This window comes from Haemaphysalis longicornis, unplaced genomic scaffold, assembly GCF_048455015.1.
Source record: "Haemaphysalis longicornis isolate Haplotype H1 unplaced genomic scaffold, Haemaphysalis longicornis Haplotype H1 scaffold_4, whole genome shotgun sequence".
Lineage (NCBI taxonomy): Eukaryota > Metazoa > Arthropoda > Arachnida > Ixodida > Ixodidae > Haemaphysalis > Haemaphysalis longicornis.
This window is the reverse complement of record NW_027526361.1, coordinates 33,858,175-33,878,657: the sequence shown is the minus strand read 5'-3', so window position 1 is coordinate 33,878,657 and position 20,483 is coordinate 33,858,175.

The window sequence follows — 20,483 nt, the reverse complement described above, 5'->3', positions numbered from 1 at the left end:
TGATTCAAAGCACAAATAAAAATGGTTCCAGGATGCTTCCCTGTGGGACACCTGATTTAATAGATTTGATTGTAGAATGCATCCGTTTGATGACTACAAATTGGGCGCAGTATAGTACTAGGATAAAATCAACGTTTGCGCAAAACAGCCTATGCCATAATGATCCCGTTTTCAAGCAGAATTACATAATAATGAGGTCAAAAGATTTTGGAAAGTACGAAACAACTCACATACCTTAGTCTAACGTTCTAAATTGTCTAGAATGATAACCTTCTGGGTCAGAATCACATCATCACATCACATCACTTTAATACCTTAAAGACCCCCTGTAGGGGGTATTACATAAGGGGTGGGTAACAGATAAATGTTCACAGGTCGTCAAATGGAAATGTGCGTGGTGACCTTCTCTTTAAATGTTGATGAACACGTGATGGCCGGAACGTCACAGGGAAGGCCATTCCAGTCCACTGCTACACGGGGGAAAAAAGAGGCAGAAAAAGTAGTAGTGCGAGCATGTGGACGCGCAATTTGATACGGGTGGGCAGTGCGGTGAGATATGCGCGTCGGTGGTACGATGTAGGGTGCTTGATTAAGAGGGCTGTAGAAAAACTTGTGTAGCAAACAAAGGCTGGTGATGCGGCGGCGCACTGAAAGATTTGAAAGACCAGTTTCGCGTTTAAGGGATGATATGCTTATGTCATATGAATATGAGGAATGAATGAACCTAGTGGCGCGGTTTTGCACAGATTCTAATTCATTGATCAAGTATACCTGGTGCGGACTCCATATGGGAGCCGCATATTCTAGTTTAGTTCGGATTAAAGATTTATAGGCGAGAAGTTTGACGTCCAGTGGGGCATGACGCAGATGGCGCTTTAAGAAACCCAAAGATCGGTTTGCTGATGATATGACGTTCGTGATATGCGTGCGCCATGAAAGATCACTGGTTAAGGTGACGCCTAGGTATTTATAGGATTGAACTTGTTCAAGAGTCGAGTTAGCTATAACGTAAGAAAAATACAAGGGATTACGCTGGCGTTGAAAAGAAACGAGTTTGCATTTAGTGGGATTAAGCTCCATTAACCACAGGTCGCACCATTGCTGTACACGGTTAAGGTCATTTTGGAGCGGTTAAGGTCATTTCAGAATCGCGAGTTCTGTAGACTTATTCCTACGAAAACCATACTGCGTAGAATTTATCAAGTTGAAGCGATCAGTGAAAGAGGTTAGGCATGTCAAAATGATTTTCTCCAAGCCTCTGGAAAATACTGACCGAACGGATACCGGATGGCAGTTAGACACCTTATTTCTGTTACCCCTTTCATACACAACTGTTAATTTGGCTTTTTTCATGCTTCGCGGGAAAATTCTACATGTAGTAAACACGCAATCAAAATTTAAGACAGGCAGGGTGCCAGCATATCAGTGAGGAATTTCAGAGGTTGCATTTGGATATCGCCAGCGTCCACAGCTCCACTATTGCTGATGGCCTGAAAGGTAGCTACAAGCTCGCTCTTAGAGACTGGCTCTAAAAATATGGTTGGGTTAATTCGATCGGTCATATATCTTACGTCACAGCGGCTGGCGGTATCCTCACCAACTGCTAAAAAGAAGTCGTTCAGTGCCTTAGCTAATTAATGGCTCTGAAGTGAAGCGAGATCCCGACACCTTCGCGGCACAGGCCTGCATCCTAGGAGACCACCCGAACTCCAGCGATGGCCGTGGGGGCCCCACCACCGCTGTCTTCTGGACTTTCTCAGGGAAACGTTTGCCAACTTCTACCTTTGGACTTATTGCCAACGGGCATAATATTGTAATTAAAAAAAAAGTTCCACACCATTATTAACGTTTTTGGTTACAGCCTCTGAAGCATTGCTGAATACAATTTTAAATACCTTCCAAATTTTTTGTGTGCGTCCTTGTGGTGAGCTCAATTAATTAGAATAATATTCTTCTGTTACATCCCGAAGGTATTTAGTGACAAAATTTCTATACTCCCTAAAAATTGGAGGGCTTCAGGGCATTAACTCACTATAAAGGCCTTGAATAATTGGTTCCATTTACTGATAAACGTATGACATTCTTTATTTACCCGAAGTCTTGGAGGGAAAACACACCAAGTGCGGTTTAGGGAATTTTTTTGACGAGTGAGTCATATGGTAAGTTAGGATGGCTCTCTGCGAATACATCGTCCCAAGTTGCTCTGCTTAGGCGGCCTCTAAAAGCGGGGAGTGTTCGAGGAGTAACGACTCTAAATAAAAACTGGGAACGCGGTATAGGTGTGTTGAATCGGCTCACAAATACATGCAAGCGGTTACAAGACAGGGTCAAGATTTGTTATAAGCCGGTCTAAAGCTGTTATTGGCAGTGAGTCGCGCGGGGAACGTTATAAATGATTGACAGGAATGAAACAGAGTTTAACGATTTTAGGTCCAATTTAGCAGTTCTTTCCGCTGACATATTGATGTTGAAGTCACGACCAAGTATTATTTTGGAATTCCATTTACAAACATACTCTAAAGGAGAGTCTAAGAAGGAAAAAAAAACATACGGACATTGTTTGAAGGAGGGCGGTAAGAAACACAGAAAACATAGGTCGCGCATTAACACTAAGCGTTTCATTGAAAGAAGTGATACAGTATTACTCAGATATAAGTTCAGAATCCGTTGAGTTTGAAATTAATATTTCTACGCGACCACCTCTTGTGTCCGTGGGACTCATGTAGTACGAGTTGTACACCGGAAATGAACACATCCTCTCGCGAGCCAAACCACACTCTGAAAACATCCCAACATCAAACCGTACTTGTGCCTGACTAAAGTAATCGAGTTTCCCTCCCTTATTTCTACCTGATATACGGTTAAAATGAACACACAAAAACTTCTCCCGCCACCAGTATCATAGATGTTTTCAAGGGTTGTAACGTCTATCTGCGCATTTTCAGAAAGCATGGCAAAATGAAAGCAAAAAGAAGTGTTAGGGATACTGCGAAGTTAAGCCATATTCACCCTGTCAAGTTCAGCCGCTCAACAAATGACCATTGCGTTTTCGCGCTCTCCCTTCCTAATAACATATTGCGGTTACAATGACAGAAAAAAAAACGGTGGTCGTTTTCTGGCCATTCTTTGCACGTTGAAGCAGCTTTAACTTTTGTTCGGTCATGTTTTCAGTGATAGAGACAGTCGATGAATCATTTATGAATGCTTTCTGCCTTTTCCAGACACTTAAATCGGGCAATATTTCTAGGTGTCTTGTTTGGCTTTGATAGAAGCCTATGAATTGCTTCGATGTCATTAACGGTCAGCCGTGGAAGGTTAACAGACTTGGCCACATAGTTTAGCTTACTCAGCAAGTGGTCGTTTGGCGTAGCTGGGATGCCAGCTTCCTGCTAGGAAACTCCAGGTCGTTCACAGTGGCTCTCGATTGCGGAATCTCATCAGAAGCGCAGGCAGCCTATACGCTTATTTGAGGAACACAAGCGTTTCTTCCTCTTTACTTGCTAATTTAAGATTTCGTCACATTTCTCTGAAATCTGAGAGGACTCCTTAATCTCCCCTACCTGAGCAGGCAGCCCAGCTAAAGCATCATGCCTCCTAGTTATTCCTGGCAGACAAACAGTTAGCTCGGAGTCCATGTTCGTTCTGTCCCCACCTTTAGGTTTAAGTGGACGACAGGCTACCCATCGCCGTGCCCTACGGCCGCTGTCCCCTTTAGTCTTAAATGTTGACTCCGACCAGCCAGAAGAACTATCAAAATGGCAACAGGACTCACATTCGCTGCGCTTCAGAACCCGTCCGGCATTCGGCAGGGGATAATCGCAGGACTGGCATGTGTTTGCCGTGGCGCGGGCTTCCGAAGCATACAGTAGCACTGAGTTCAACAAAAGCATATACAACCCCGAGCAATGCAGGAACACGGTGGCAATGGCGGCGGCAGTAACGCAACGTTAAAGGGAGTAATAAGCGCGTTTGCCAGCTAAGGCTGGGTTCAGACTGTTGCCGCAACTGTCGTAATAACGTTAGAGAATGACGTCATTTCACGTCTCAGGCAACCGAACTGCATGAGATGCCGTTTCCATAGATCACAATATGGCTTTTGCGTTGGTAGTCCGAACATAGCCTGTGTGTCCAGTTGCAATTTCGGTAGCGGAAACGCCATGATACTATCACAAGATCCGTGGCGTCAACCGTGAGTCAGCGCTGCATCCATATGGCAGCAGCTTTTCGGCTTAATTGGATAGACAGCAGGTAAAGAGCCGATAAGGCAAGTGTACTTGAACCGTCACTGACGCCGCCCATGTTTCTCCATACTGGCAACTTTGTTCGCTCTACCCCCATGCGGGAAACGAAAAAATCGCTCTAAACACCGTGATCACAAGCGATTGATTGACTATGTGGTTTAACGCAGCGACGCTACACAGGCGATGAGGAGCGCCGTAGTTGAGGGCTCCGGATTATTTTTGACTACCTGGAGATCTACAGCGTGCACCAAAATTTCGAACACACGGGCTTTTATTGCTTTTCGCCTCGATCACAGTCGAGAAGATGGAATTCAGTGAGGGCCCGACACCGCGAGGAAGTGTCTCGTCACTTCACTTCCCTGATTTCCACTTCTCGGGCTACGCCTACTCCACAGGCCTGTTGTTATTGGTATCGTCAACGCTTAAAGCAAGAAAGCCGAAAACCACTAAAATAGATTACCTTCAAGGGCTTCGTAGCTGTTGAATAACCCCCATTACCACAAGAAGTTGCCAATTATAAGACCTACGCCGACGCGCCATATACACCGATGTCATCGCATGTGGTAGAAGGATGACACCTCACTCCCCTCGCCACCAACGAGCACCCTTTGTGGGCAAGCTAACTTCCTCCAATCATGCTCTGCCCGACCCTTGAAAAAGGCCGAGCCGCCATGCTTGATAAATGGCGGCGTTCATCAGACATGCACGCTCACCTAGTGTTACTTTATAGTAACCCAACATTAACAGGATCACTAGGCCAATAGCAACGACAGCGTGGTTTCCATTAAGTATAGTATAGAGCGGGCCTGACGTCGTCTTCCATTAATATTCTATAATGAACCTTAGTCGTATCTCCTTACTTCCCCTTGCTACCTTGTCTTCAGGCTCTTTGCATCCTTGCTAACGAAGCCAATTTACTCATTCATTCCCCGAAGAGACCTGCGTTTATGAACGGCATTTTCGGCACAAACGGCACTTGACATTCTCTTGAAAACGTACCCACCAGTGACAAGTTTTCCCCTATATATCTTAGCCGGTGAGCTTCATTATTTCGTCGGTTCTGTTTATCTGTACGGCTGAACTCTCGCCCTGAACTGTTCACCTCTGGTGGCCCCTTTCACATCTACGCTCGCCGTCCACTACCAATAAACTCTCCCTCCTCGGACTGCGTTTTTCTGGAGAGGAAGCCCAGCTGGCAACAACTGTGCGCTGCCAGAAACATTGTTTACGGGACCCTCTTTCGGTGCTCTCGCGCTTTTGAGCCTCATGACACGGGCCGCGACCTGCTGGCACGCTAATTAAATCAGCCTTCTGATCGATACGTCTCGCTTCTCGTTTCCTTGCCTGAGGGCTTTGCAGGGCGGCGAGTAGGAGTATAAAAAGCAACAGGATGCAACATGATATGAGCGGGCGTGAAGGCACGCAAGTTTGGCGTGTTCCGTGAGAAGAGGTTGCCATGGCACCCTTAGGTGTAGATCGCAGTGGTGTCCCGGGATTTCATTTTTTTCGAAAGAGGAGGAGCGAACGGAGCCCGAGAACACGGGCAGAGCGAACATTGAAAGAAGGGGAAATGTAAATAAAAGCAGCAAAATAACACTAAAAAGCCAAACAAAATGAAAATGAGCAATTTAGGGTTGCTGTGGGCATACTTTACATGGCTTTCCGCCTGTATTTTTGTAGGAGCATAAATACTGCTGATCGTCCTTATGAGGGCTGATTCCCAAGCGCCACCAGCTTTATGGGTTGCTCGGGACAAAGAAATGTTTCTCGGTAGTTGTAAATTCGATGGTAGGCAGTGTTACGACATGTACAATTCTCCTACACGACGAAGCAGACCATTGCTAGGTATGGGGGGATGGAGGAGAGGCATGGCCACATCAGCGCCTCCTTTCTACGCGCGCCAGTGTAGATGACATACAATAATAAACGACCGCGTCGGTGTGGGTGCGTTGGCAAGAATAATCTCTATTTGTTTCACGCCAGATGGCATTGACACCCCATAACACTTCCCACATGTCTTGCAACCACCTGCATATACATTCTCGGCAGGTGTATTTGCCTGGAACCTGGCCTGGACCCGGTTTTATTGTTAAGGGCACTTCGTTTAGTTGAGCAGCATTTCGCAGTGGCTTACCTAAAGCCACACAAGCTCGTTCAAGCTACGATGTGAAAAAAAAAAAAAACATCGCTGCGCACGTCCTTTGAACGCATCACCGTCAGAACTGTCGGCGTATAATTAAAAGTGGTCTTGATCCTGGATATGGTTTTGAGGAGAAAAGAATTTAGCCACCACCGTAGAGTGCTGTACTGCGACAAGCGTTGTTGGCGCCACCTCCTGTTCGTTACGCTGATTTTGTAGATCACCAAACGGCGGAATAGGATTAGTTGGTTTTTAACTTAAACATTGACGACACTAAGCTTACCCGGACGAAGAAGTTAAACACCAAATGATTGAAGCGCAGTTCAGTGGTCTTGAGTTTAACTACTTCGTCTGTGTTAGCTTAGCGCCATCAATGTTTGCTCTGGAAGGTGGTGGGAGATCAGGACTGCTGGGGGGTGGGGTTATTGTACAACTGGTGACACGAAGGCCACATTTCGCCTGCTGAGCAAACACAGTACAAAATACACATTGGTAGATGCCTAGCAGAGAGGGAAAAATGCAGAGAGAATGACCGGCAGAGACAGTTAGCGTCTATACTACAACTATTAGCTAGCGTCTAATTACTCGTTCAAGGGAATAAACAGTAATCACAGTCGAAAAAAAAAACAAATTGTGTGCCACTAAATAAATAACTTCGTGCCTTATTGGGTTTAGTGAAATATTAAAAAGTACTAAAGTGTCATGCACGAAACCCTGCTGCTTAGCAATTACCCATAGCGCCTTGTTTTCCGTGAAGTCACATTATAACAAAATTTACAATAGAGCAAGTAATTTTGCCTTTCATGGTTCAAGTAGAGGAAACCGATGAAGAAAGCGTGCGTGCGTGCGTGCGTGCGTGCGTGCGCGCGTGCGTGCGTGCGTGTGTGTAATAGACAGAGAGAGAGAGAGGAAAAGAGAGAAGAGAGAGAGCGGAGTTCTGTTTACTAGCCGAAAGTTGGAGAATTGGAACTGATTCGCAGGGCTTTAAATGAGAGCTGACAGCTAACGGGTGGCAGCTTTTGTGAAGACGATATCTAGCTCAACCGAAAAATTTTTGTCGGTTCGTCTCTCGCTCAATAAAGCCGCCCTGCAAAAAACAAGTAAAATGACGCATGAACGCGATGTATATATATGCAAGTCGATTGCAAACTACTAAAACCGCTGTCACAGCTCTGCAAGTTCACAATATTCCGCCAAGAAAACGCACTCACACACATTTTAGCTAAACGGTTACAAAACTGAGACCTTGACAAACAAAAGAAAAACTACTCCATCTACCGGATTGATTGAGATGGAAAGCTTCCCAAGGTTTCACAGCCTACTCGACTCCTTCCTCAGAGGTGACTGGGTTTGACCAGAAGCAGCAGTATTCTAGGATTGATATAACCTAGCCAGTGGCTGTGAATTTCAGTCTTTCTTTATTTTACATGTTGTGCCTCTTATAGTTCATCTCATTTGTCATATATCCCCATCTGCAGGAGTTTGGCGGTGAGAGTAGTTGATGGAAGCCCTAATGCTAATTGATGTGGTTGCCGAATGAGGTAGAGTTTTTGGCGCTCGCAACTTTTAGTGCTAGATAGGGGAGTCGTATATAATGTGGCTAACTATTAGTGCTTGTGCGATGCAGACTACAACAGCAGGTTGTAGCCCTTGACGGTGGTTGGTGATACGGCGGAGGAGATGTGTAATCAGGGGCCCTATTCCAGAAGACCCGAGATAGCTCGCTCCCGAGTTTCCACCTGCTCGAGTTCACAAAGTAGTAATAGTACAACATCCGATAAACCTCCAGCGACACCGGTGCAATGGTGGGGAGCACGCTTGGCAATATCAGCGCGCCCAGTTGAGGCCGCGCACGTTAAAACAGCACAGCTTGTGCGAACATCCGAGTGCAGCGCCATCTTGAATCGAGCTGCAATATGCACTCCGTTGGCCGAAGTAGATAACCCAGCTGTTTCTTTTAAAACTCCGGCCCGGTCCCCATCCTCCTTTTAAAACTCCGCCCTCTAAATACGACGCGGCGCGGCTCCACTTTTTTGGGGTGTTTTGTTCTTCCACTGAAATACGTTTGCTACGGGGTTTGAGGGTGGCTCCAGTGCAGCTCAGCGCAAGCCCGAACCACGTAAGCGAAGCAGTTCACTGTAGCGGGGGGAACGCGCCTTTCTTACCACTGTCAAACGTAACCGGCATTTCTTACGTGCGGAAGGCCGGCGTAGCATCAGACATCGCCCCAATTTAGCGTGTAATGAGCGTGTTTCATATTACGAGTTCGTTTTAGACGTTGAAGGTGTTTCATCTGTCTTCGATTCTGTTTCTGCTGTGTATGAATACGGCTGCCGTGGGACAACCTTGCCTTGGCCGCTCCTACCGTTCGGACTAGAGCGAACTCTTCGTTCGGACCGAATCCCCCCGCGACTGTGGCAGCATTTGACTGACGGTGGCCTGTGGACCGCGTTCGCTCATTGTTTGCTGCTAAGCTTTGTTACCGGGGCATCAAATGCAACTGACTTCGTGGCTCCGACGTAACCCCACCGGCGAAGTTTACGCTATTGCAGCCATGGTTGGGTGGGGCTTCGGTCGCTACGCCGCGCCCACAAATGTGCTCGGTGTGTGTGATTGACACGAGAACTCGGATGAAACTCCGGATATTTATTGCACGGCCGAGTTGAACTCGTGACGCTCGTGTTGGCGGCTGCTGCGGCGCTATTCATTGCTCACGGTCGCAGTAGCAGGCATATATCTATCCCGACGAAGTTTTTTTCTTTAGCGGAGGAGGAATCTCAAGCCCTTTTTCGTCTCGAAATAATATGCAGTGCCTGTGCAGTCATCTAGCGCCCGACCCCCTTTGCGACGATTTTGCGGGGGCTTTCCCTCCATGACTGCCGAGGAGGAAGTGTAGGGTTTTCGCGACGGACACCTTCCACGGAAGCGTTGGTAGCGACCGCACCCGCGACCGCTCCCAGTCGACATTCAGCCGGTGCGTTCGCAATGGGATTACTGCAGACATGATTTTCGCGTTTTTTTTTTAGGTGGTTTGCCGAACACGGCTTCCGCTGGTTCTACCACGCCTTTACCCGTCTGCAGCCGGAGTGTACGCTTCAGTCGTGACCGCTCGATGTGAAGGACGTTTCCATCGAGTGGCCATGCTTCAGTTATCGTCTGCTAGCAAAACCTTCCAATGTAGTGTTGCATGACCTTGCGCTTGATTTATCGTCAGCGCGGCAGGCGGCTTTTCTTTAGGCGTTGCTTCTCACACCATTCTTGCGAACACTTTACTCGCAGTATAGTATGTAATCAACGGCGTGTGTCTATTATCGGAGGCGATCTTTACGTATTTGAAGGGGTTTTGTACAGCGTTTTTGTCGTCTGGCAGGATGCGGAGCCTGCAAAGCTTGGGAAGGGAAGTTGCGCCCGAAAGATACAGCATGACGCCAGAACGAGGGTGAAGGTATTGAGTCCATAAAAAAAAAACGGCTGAGGAGAGCTTCGTCGAACAAGAGCTGTGAAGAACAAAGTGAAATAAAGGGAACAAATTTGAAAAGCTGTGGTTGTGGCTATTACTTTCTTCGTAGCACATGCCCAAGTGGGTGAATCGCCCGCATTTCGGAGCTTTGAAAAGCAAACGGGCTTGGTTTTTGAAAATTCACAAAACTATGAATTGAAAAAGTAAAAGCTATAGAATAATGCGTGCCGCGTGACACGTGAACGTGATGGCACATGAGAAGGACAGGTGCACATCAGCCGCGCAGAACCCCGATTATAGAGAGAATCCGGCAAAGTAACGCCGAGATTTATGCCGAGAGACAAATAAATCTGAGTAAAGCACGTTGTTGGGCTAGTTGGTGTTCCATGATAACAATAAAACTGCGCAAAAGGACGGGACGGAAGAAGAGGACAACAAACCGGGCGCAGACTCACAACTAAATTTATTCAGAAACAGCCTACGCACCTATATACCCTTCCGTGCACATGCGCACAGTCGCATGCGTTTAATCACAAGGACGCGTTTAAAAATTCATACTCACTACAATACAAAGATAGTGACGCTTCGCTAACGCAGTTATCACCATTTTTTCGTATATGAAAGGCCTCTATTAGTTCCCTTGCCACCTTTTCCTTGCTCCGGCCCAGCACTGTGGTTTTTTCCAGTTGCGGCTTGCAGGACTTGTTTTCACAGTTCTTGCAGTGGTGCGGAAGGTGCGAGCCAGTTCCATTCTTTATTGACAACTGGTGCTCTCTTAGCCGGTCGTTCACACATCGGCCAGTTTGGCCAATGTAAACCTTCCCGCATACAAGCGGAATCATGTATACAACCCCAGTTGCGCAACCCACATACGGTGTGGTATGTCCCTTCAGGCAGTCTTTTTTGTTGTCCGGTCCTCTCAGGATTTTGGGGCACAAACTAGCCAACTTCCGGGGGGCAGAGAAGACTACCGGCACTCTGTGCCTGTTGGCTACATTTTTGAGGTTGTGTGCCACCCTGTGAACATAGGGTACAACCACCGGTTTCTTGCGCTTAGGGTTGTCCGTCGTGTATGCGGCCCTGCCCTTCACCTTCTGTAGCAACGACTCGGCTACCGCTGTCAAAACAAATAAATAAAACAGTGGAAAAATACGCATGTGCAATGTATCAGTTGTTATCATTATCGCAAGTACAATGTATCAGTTGTTAATAAGCATCGCAAGTACCTTGTATCAGTTAAGTATCGCCATGCTTTCGCCTTCAAATCACGTAAGCAGACTTAAACGCCCCTACGAAATTTCGTACCAGAAAGCGAACGCAGGGTTTCGATAATACCGGGTAGCAATTACCTTGAATATGGCGCGTTCCCATCACGCGCGTTCTTTTCTTGCCAGCCGGCCTTAGTCACGTGATTGCATTGTCTGCCACCGACGGCAGAAATGGGCAGAAACTGCTACTTAGGACGGCAAATTTCAAGCAAAAAGGTCATAAAAACGCCTGAAAAGAAAGATAAACGAACCTTGTAGTGAAATAAAGATTAATAAAATAAAAGCGCGACAAAGTAATGTAGTTGGATTTCTTGCCCCCAGTAGCCACAAGTGCAGCAGTGGAGATAGAGGATGCAGTGAAAAATGCGTCACGCCCTAGTCCCGCCTCCTTGGATCGCGCTGTCCTGGACCGGCTACGTTACCCCAATGATCAGCAAATAGCATAAATTGCATTTTTAAAACGCTTGAACACCGCCTCGAAATATTATCATTCCGTTACGTGGACGTCGCTAGAGCTCCTATTTCCCGAGTTCCGCTCAATCCCGGGCCTTCTGGAATAGCACCCCAGAAGGGGTATGCCCTGAAGACTATCGAGTGTTTGTATTCCTGCCCCGTCCGACTGGAGGGGGGCCTAATTGACACGAATAATGTCTTTGCGGGGGACGGGTGGGCCATCCAGCGCGACCTTACGATCTAGTATTAGAGAACTGCCCGGGCCCGGGCTTACCCGAAAGCCCGGGCCCGAGCTCAATGCCATGAGCACGGGCCGGGCTCGGGCTTAAATTCATGGGCCTGGCCGTTAATATTTCCGACGTGAAGTCTAGAAAAGGGCATTAAAAATGTTCTTAGTTTATTTCAGCGCTTCTTGATGTTACTTCTATACATTGTGTTAAAACTTTCTTCGCTAGGTCTCACAGCCACTGTATAGTAATTTTAATGGCATTTTCTGTACTGCATTCATCTTTTGTTTTTTTGGGTACAACATACCAAATATATGATAACAAGGAATGCTGTAGCGGGGAAGAAATCATTTGGACAACATGGAGCCTTGCACTTTTTAAAGAATAAGCTTAACCTTTAACTTCGTCAAAAGGATTTTATGAGAGCAAGAAAGAAAGGTTTTTTTCTCTTGCTTTCCGGCATAAAACGTTTCAGTCTTACCCGAGACGTAAGCTTGTACATTGACTTTTTTGCGCCCTGTGCACTTTAGTCTTGGCCTAGAAAATATTGACAAAGACTGTACGTGGCACTTCAACGTGGCACTAGACTTCAACGTGGCACTAAAAATGTCAGCATATCAACTTGTGGCCGAGACAACCACGTGAATTGCCGGGCATGCGGTCATCAAAGGTGAAGGTGTCTTCGATATAAGAATACGAGCTATTATTACGCCGATGTGACATGAACTGAAGACAGTGGAAGGTATATAGTGCGCGCACTACTTAACCTCAAATATTTGCATTTCACGCCATGATTTGCTGTACAGACTAGATACTCCGTCTGATTTCCTGCTACGAAGACACTCAACCAAATATAATAAACAAATTTCCTTCAGCGTCTAAACCCAGGCCCTCCCTTTAGACGCTGGCCCTCCCTTGGATAACACGTGGTCTCTCCCTTGGCTTAAAAATAAATGACCGGGCCCAGGCCAGGCGTGGGCCTCAGACGACGGGCCGGGTCCGGCCCGGTGCAGGCTCACTTATGAACGCCCGTGCGCGGCCGAGCCCGGGTTAGGTGTTCCGGGCCAGGGTCGGGCTCGGGCTTCTTAAGAGGGCCTCGGGCCGGACCCGGGCATTAAAATCAGGCCCATGAAGTGCTCTATCCAGAATAGGGTTTGGTAGTGTGTCTTGCGTGCCTTTTATTAACACTAGAATGTCCATTTCTCGGCCGTGCTACGGAGACTACAAGTGGAGAGGAATGTGTTCGTGATATTAATGGCCTCTTTCAAGGCATCTTGCTTTCAATGCATCCACGGATCACATCCATGTTGTTGACTATGGACCCTCGACTGACCAAATAATAAGATCGTTTGCGTATAGAGCATGCCGCAATCGTGGGTAGTCTGCACAAGCGGGGATAGTTGGAGCATGGATAACTAAAATGTAGCGGAGAAGTCACCGAGCCTCCGGATGTGCCTCGATGTCGGGCTTGGGAGGTGACTGAGCGTGGGTCGCTGTGGAAGAGAGGGTCGATGGTATTAGTCAGGAAGTTTTGAACGCATTGGTACACACTTGCACCGTAATGAATTGTCTAGAGGCCCGAGTATAGCTTCGTGTGATACATTATCAAAGGCGCCTTTAATGTCTAAAGCAAGTATGGCCCGTTTTTTGCATTGTAAGCTTAGCGAAACCTCTTATTATAGCTGTGACGAGTGAACACAAAATAGGAACCGCGTTATGGAAGATGTTATCTTCCAGGTGTAGGGCATTGCGCTGTCGCACTTGCGGTGTCCCAGTAGTAACTAAAGAGGAACTAAGAAGGGCTCTCAAGGGCATGAAAAGAGGAAACTCTGCTGGTGACGACAGCATAATCGTGGGTCTTTCGAAGGAGGGACGAGATATTGTCCTGTAAAAGCTTGCTGCACTATTTTCGGAATGCTTAAGACTCAAAAACTGCGCAGAGCCTAGAAAAATGCCAACATTATTCGGATTCATATAAAGGGAGATTCCAGGGACCTCAGAAATCAGACCCATCAGGTCACTTTCAGCTGTTTACTGGCTGTTTACCAAAGTTATAGTTAGCCGCATAAGTGACAGCCTCGATTCCCAACAACACAGAGAGCAGGCCGGGTTGAGGAAATGTTACTCAACCGTGGATCATACCATGTCGTCAATAAAGTGATTGAAAAATCCGCAAAATACACTAAACCCATTTGCATGGCATTTATAGACTATAAAGAAGCGTTACACTCAGTACACACCGCAGCTCTGCTAAAAGCATTAATAGACAAGGGAATAGAAGAAATCTATATAAGACTTTTAGACGGCATATAATAAGGAATGTACGGGCAGGATAACACTTAACAAGCAAAGCGATAAATTTCCGATCCGAAAGAGAGTGTGGCAAGAAGATACCATATCGACAACACTGTTCACAGTATGTCTGGAGGGGGTGTTTAGAAAGCTTGACTGGGTAAGCACAGGAGTAAGGAAAAACAGAGAATACAGGAGTCGTTTGAGGTTTGCTGACGACATAATCTTACTAAATGAGACTGCAGAACTCCTGCGAAATATGCTGGAGAAACTACAATAAGAAAGCACGGCCGTAGGGCTGGAGATAATTATTATCATCACCAGCCTATCTACGCTCACTGCAGGGCAAAGGCCTCTCCCATTAATTTCCAATTACCCCGGTCCTGTGATAACTGCGACCAATTCATCCCCGCAAACGTCTGTACAGTAGCCGGGACATCCAGGACAATTCCGAACAAGAAATTAGTTCAGAGGAGATAGACATCCCACCAGTAACAACCGAAGAAGTAAGGAAGGCTTTAAAAGAAATGAAGGGGGCAAAGCACCTGGTGAGGGTCAGATAACAGCAGATCTCTTGAAGGATGGCAGAGAATTGTACTAGAAAAACTGGCAAACCTGTATATGCAAAGCCTAATGACCGCAAGTGTACCGGAATATTGGACGAACGCGAATATCATCCTAATCCATAAGAAAGGTGACATGAAGGACTTGAAAAATTACACGCCGATCAGCTTACTGTCAGTCGTCTACAAGGTACTTACCAAGGTAATCGCTAATAGAATTTCTGCAAGCTTAAATTTCAGTCAACCTGAAGAACAAGCATGGTTCCGTAAAGGCTATTCAACAATGGACCATATACACACGATCAATCAGGTGATAGAGAAGTGCGCTGAGTATACTGAACCCCAATATATACCATCATAGATTATGAGAAAGCATTTGACTTGGTCGAAACCTCAGAAATCATTCAGGCATTACGGAACCAGGGGTTATATGAGCATTATGTAAGAATACTAGAAGATATATACAATGGGTCCACAGCTGCCGTCACGCTCCATAAGGAGGGCCGTAAAATACCTATTAAAAGGGCGTCAGACAAGGAGACACAATCTCTCGAATGTTATTCACAGCATGTTTACAAGAGGTAAACATGCTGTGTTTACCCCCCCCCCCCTCCCCCTCAAAAATAATGAAAAGCAAGCTACCTCTATCACTCAAAAGAATAATCTACAACCGGTGCATAGTGCCGGTGATGACATTCAGAGCTGAAACTGGTCAAAAAAGCCAACTTAGAAACTTAAACTTAAACAGCTAGCAAGCGAACCTAGGGTGGCTCAACTGGTAATGGAACGGATAACGTTAGGAATAACTCAGTAATAAGAAACGAGCTACCTGGATCAAAGAAAAAATTTGAGTTCATGATTGCAAGTTCAGCGCAACCTGACGAAGGGACGAGAAAGAAAAACGAGACCAACGCGTACTTTTAAACACGGTGGAGTGCTATTAAGTAAGCGCTGGTCTATGTCAGTTTGCGCTTAAGCTTCACTCATGGATGTTCACCAACTTGCTCGTCTCTCCATTTTGCCTAAATTAGAGTTGACAATATCATGGTTCAAATAAAGAAAAAGAGCTGGACTTGGGCTGGCCATGTAGTGAGACGAACCGACAACCGGTGGACAATTAGGGAAACAGAGGGATACCAAGAGACAGATCTTGCAGTAGGGGAAGGACAATAACGCAATGGAGGGATGACATAGGGAAATTTGGTGGCACACAGTGGACTCGAGCGGCACAGGACAGGAATGGCTGGAAGTCAACTGGAGGGGCCTTCTCCCTTCAACGGACCTGTGTAGGTGGTTGTTGTCTTCGTTGTTGTTGCTGTTGATGATGATGATTGTGTTTATGGTCATCATAATCATCATCATCATCATCATCATGATGATGATGATGATGATGATGATGATGATGATGATGATGATGGTGGTGGTGATAAGTAAGTCGGTTGTTGACGAGGTGCTCGCAAACCTTTCGCACGCAGGATGTCTTGTAAATAGGCCGCATATTTTCGAAACTAATTGGTTTGACTTGTTTGTAACAATAAATTTATTGTAGCCCAATTATTATTTTTAATGTTTCTGTCTGTTCTGAAATAGACAGACTGAAGTCTACTTCAGTGAATGTTGGCATCAACGCGAGTGGGAGCATACGGCATCTGCACGCCTGCAAATCGAGTACGAACGACAACGCTGCGTGCGGAATGGATTCGCTCTTGGAAGAAGAAATACTTCCTGTTTGCTTAAAATTCATAAACTGGTTAAGCTCTCCAAACAGTCTCATTTAGGCTGCTGTTTCCACTGAGGGTGACTATGTTTTTTTTTGTTCAATGCATAGGCTGCTGTGAAAACACCATGCTCGATTGAGGTCCTGACTAAACAGGTCGTCATTCACGGAATAGTAAAGATATTTGCCTAGTCGGGGTTAACTATAAAATTGCCAGTGGAATACGATGCGCCACAGTGAAGTAAAACACTACTATTTCAACATTCCTCTAACGGTGTGTAACTTCTGCTGCATGTAAAAAAATGTCGCAATGGCGGTGCTGCAGCTTAAAAATTTCGAATACTTTTTCTCCCTCTTGCGGGTTTGTCCGAGGTACACAGCGGCGTGGAGGGATGTGCTGATCATGCCACGTGGGACAGATTCCAGAAATTCCGATCTTCAGGATACAAGTTTCCAGTGCGAATATCTTTCGGGGGTTTGCATACCACGCCGTTTAATCTGGGATAACTGAGCTCATTGCTGCATTTCAAAATTCATATTACCGGTGTATAAACGCGAAAGCCTCCAGCTGCTGCAAGAACGAATTCGATTAACGCTTTGCAAGAAACGAAGATGAGGAAATGTGTCTGGTAGATTGCAATCTGTAAGGTTGGTAACGGTTGTTCTCGGGCTTTACAGCCGGAGAGTTTTCGTTACTGTTGCCTCCTTTTTAACGCTTGTGTCTTGACACCACAGCAATTAGGAAAGGAACTTCAATCATCTATTGCGAATAACACGCCGGACATTTTCGATGCTGATGGAGCTCCTTTACGGTATTCTATCCATGAGAAGACCTAGATGGTGTTGGAGGCGGTTTCTACGGTGTTTTGTTTTTCTGGCTAGGATCCAGAGCAGCCTCTGTTGTTGTGCCTGCCTCCATCAATGTCTGCTGAACGACCACAAGTATGATTATCACTTCAGTTGTGAAGCTCATTAAGAAAAAAACCAGGCAGGATAGTTCACTTTCGCAAACGTAGCACGTACGTGATATGGAGTGCGGATTTCGGGTTCTGGCTGGGAAAAGTCAATTCAGCGGACTTGGGGTTGCAATTGAATGCTTTTACGTCTGGATAACGGCTTTTTCAAGCGTAGCTTTTTTGGTCTCACTTATGGGGGAGCGGCAACTAAAACGCGGTGCAGAAAATCAAACTTTACATAATGAAAAGGTACATCAAACAAGAAAAAAAAAACGTTTCCAGTGGTGGGAAACGAATCTGGGTACCTCGCGTTATGGGGCCAACGCCTATCCGATTGCTCAATTATCGTTTTGTTTTTGTTTCCTTGCTTTGGCACATACAAAACACTGAGGCCACGGGAGAAAAAAAGTCACACGTTGATAAAAGCCATCAACCCGCCGCGGTGGCTCTGCGGCTAAGGCGTTGGGGTGCTGAGTCGAAGGACGCGAGCTGGAGTCCCGGCCGCGGCGGCCGTTTTTTGATGGAGGCGAAAAGTGCAAACGCCCGTGTGTTCGACATTTCGGCGCCCGTTCAAGATCCCCAGGTGGTCAAAATTACCCGGATCCCTCGACTGGCGCGCCTTATCTTCTGTGTAGTGTCGGCGCGTTATACCACACAATCAATCAATGAAAGCCATCAATCTAACTTTGGCTGACCTCATGTGTTTAGAACTCCTTTAGGTATACTAATAATTCCATGTCTCCAGGACCTGGTGAAGGATTCGACACATATTTCAGGGGCGAAGCCCCTTAGAGGCTGGGGCTGCTGGTGTCTCCTGTCGTCGTCATCGTCGTATTCGACGTTCGTCTCATTAAGTTACGGTAATACAACACCGTGGAACTCGTTCACGCATCGCGGTAGAACGTAACGCGTACTAAACACCGGGACACTCGTTTACGCCTCGCAATGGAGCGCTTCGTAACGCGTACTAAAAAAATACCGGGACACTCGTGTACGCTTCGCGCTAGAGAGCTTTGTGCTTCGAAGACAAGAGACTTTTACAGCAAAGCTGTATATTTGTGCCTCCCAACGGTTTCATCTCCATTGGCTAAAACACCAAGGCGCCAAGAATACACTTATAGACAACATGCTTCACCCCTCACCAGGTTTCACGTTAGTGGTGAGGGCCCGGCATTTTTTTTTTATGTATGCACTCACTGCCTCTCTGAAATACTGCCTCACGCTCTGCGCATCGATGTCCGAGTCTTTCGCGACCCTCCTTGCCTTCCAAATACAGCTCAATACAACAAGCACGATCAGGTCGTGTAAGGCAATCCATCTCGCTTTCTACAGGCACGCATCGCATGCCTTGAGCATCAACAGGCAGACACTTTTTCAAGGTTCATTTGACCACATCCCACAGGAACACAGCCTCCCAACAATCAATGAAATCATGCTTAATTGATTCAGCTTTTTCGTATATCCAACAGTCAATTCCAGATAGAAGCAACAATTCTTTTTCTTTCATCCACGCCTTAACAGAGAGGGTTCCAGTACGCAATTTGAAGAAAGACATCTGTATGCTAGGAGGTACGCGCATGCACTAAGCCCTTTTAAGCACATCTTTTCCCCATCGTACTCCATAAATCAAGCGCAGCATTGGTTCGGGGAGGACCACACCCCACACATCGTTATACAACTTTTTTAATATTTATTTGACAGGAATACTGCCACGAAAATCTAATAGCCAAAAAACGACACCAGAGTACAAGTTCTCTCATGAAATTATGTTGCCCACCAAGCATAACATTGGCCGTGACTCTCTACCTACCCAGACGAAATCCAGACGAAACTAACAAATAGTTCGCAATGATGGATCTTTAACATCGCGGAGAAACAAGAAACGGTTTACAATTTGATGTTCGAACAAGTGCGCCAGTTTCTAACCTCCATCCCTGACCCTGCAAAACAAGCTTGTACAGCTTTCCGTTCCCAGTTTTACCCCCAAAGAAACACAGCGAATACACAATGCAGTCGTTGAACATTTGATTGTCAACAGGGAAGAACGTGAAAGACATACCACAGTTTGCAAAGAAAACATAAGTTGCAAACAGCCCTTCTTGAAAACATTGATAAGTTCCAGCATTTACACTTTTCTGCCCTTTCTCCCATTCTGTCTACTTGCCTGCTCCAATACGCATCGGTGTGTTCATAAAACTCCACGGGCACACGTAAGTTCTTTGCCGGCGTGCAGACCCAATTCATGTTAGCGAATACGCTAGGGGTTGATGGCCAATTTTCATGCCAAACCCCCAGGCATTTTCTCCAATTCACAAAACTCCCCATATCCTTACAGTCTTGTTTGACGATTTCAACTACTGCATTTATGCTTTCTCCACCTGGACAAAAATCACAAATATCGTCCGCATAGGCTAACAGCTTTACTTCTACCCCATGCAGTCGAAGTCCTTGTACGCTGTCCCTGCGTATAATGCTTGAACAAAGTGATTCTATGAGCACACAAATATGTAGCGGGCTAAGAGGGCATCCTTGGCGTACGGAGCGCTGCACTTCTATTTCTCCAACAGCCTTGTTCACTGTTAGCCGCGTCGTACAACACCTGCACGTCATAGCCAGGTAAACATTCCCGAACAACAAAGCCAACATTCCTATAGTCTAAATTGCACAGCAATATTTTATGTGGAACTCTGTCAATGCTTTTTCTACGTCTAGTTTGGGCATCGCTACGTGGATTCCTGTGACATCACAGCTCTCCAGCGCAGAAGGGGCGGTATGGGTGTTTGGGAAGATTGTGCGCCCCTTAATACCACTGTGTTGTCCCACAAGTTCTTTGATTAATGTTTGGAGCCATTTAGCTACCATCTTTATGAGTATTTTATAGCACACATTGGTTAAACTGATTGGGCTATATAATGTGGACTGACGCAGCAATTCAGGATCTTCGGTTTTAGGAAGAAAAACTGAGTGTGAAACCGTAAAAGACGGTGGCACAGCGTTAATATCGTAAGCCTCATTATACATATGTCACAAGTGGCGTTAATTTATGTCTTAAGGCCTTGTAAAAGGCCGCTGTGAGGCCATCAGGCCCAGGTGATTTTCCAGAATTCAGATTTTTGATTGCAATTGCAACCTCCTGTATAGAAATTTTGGCTGGCGAGTACGATAC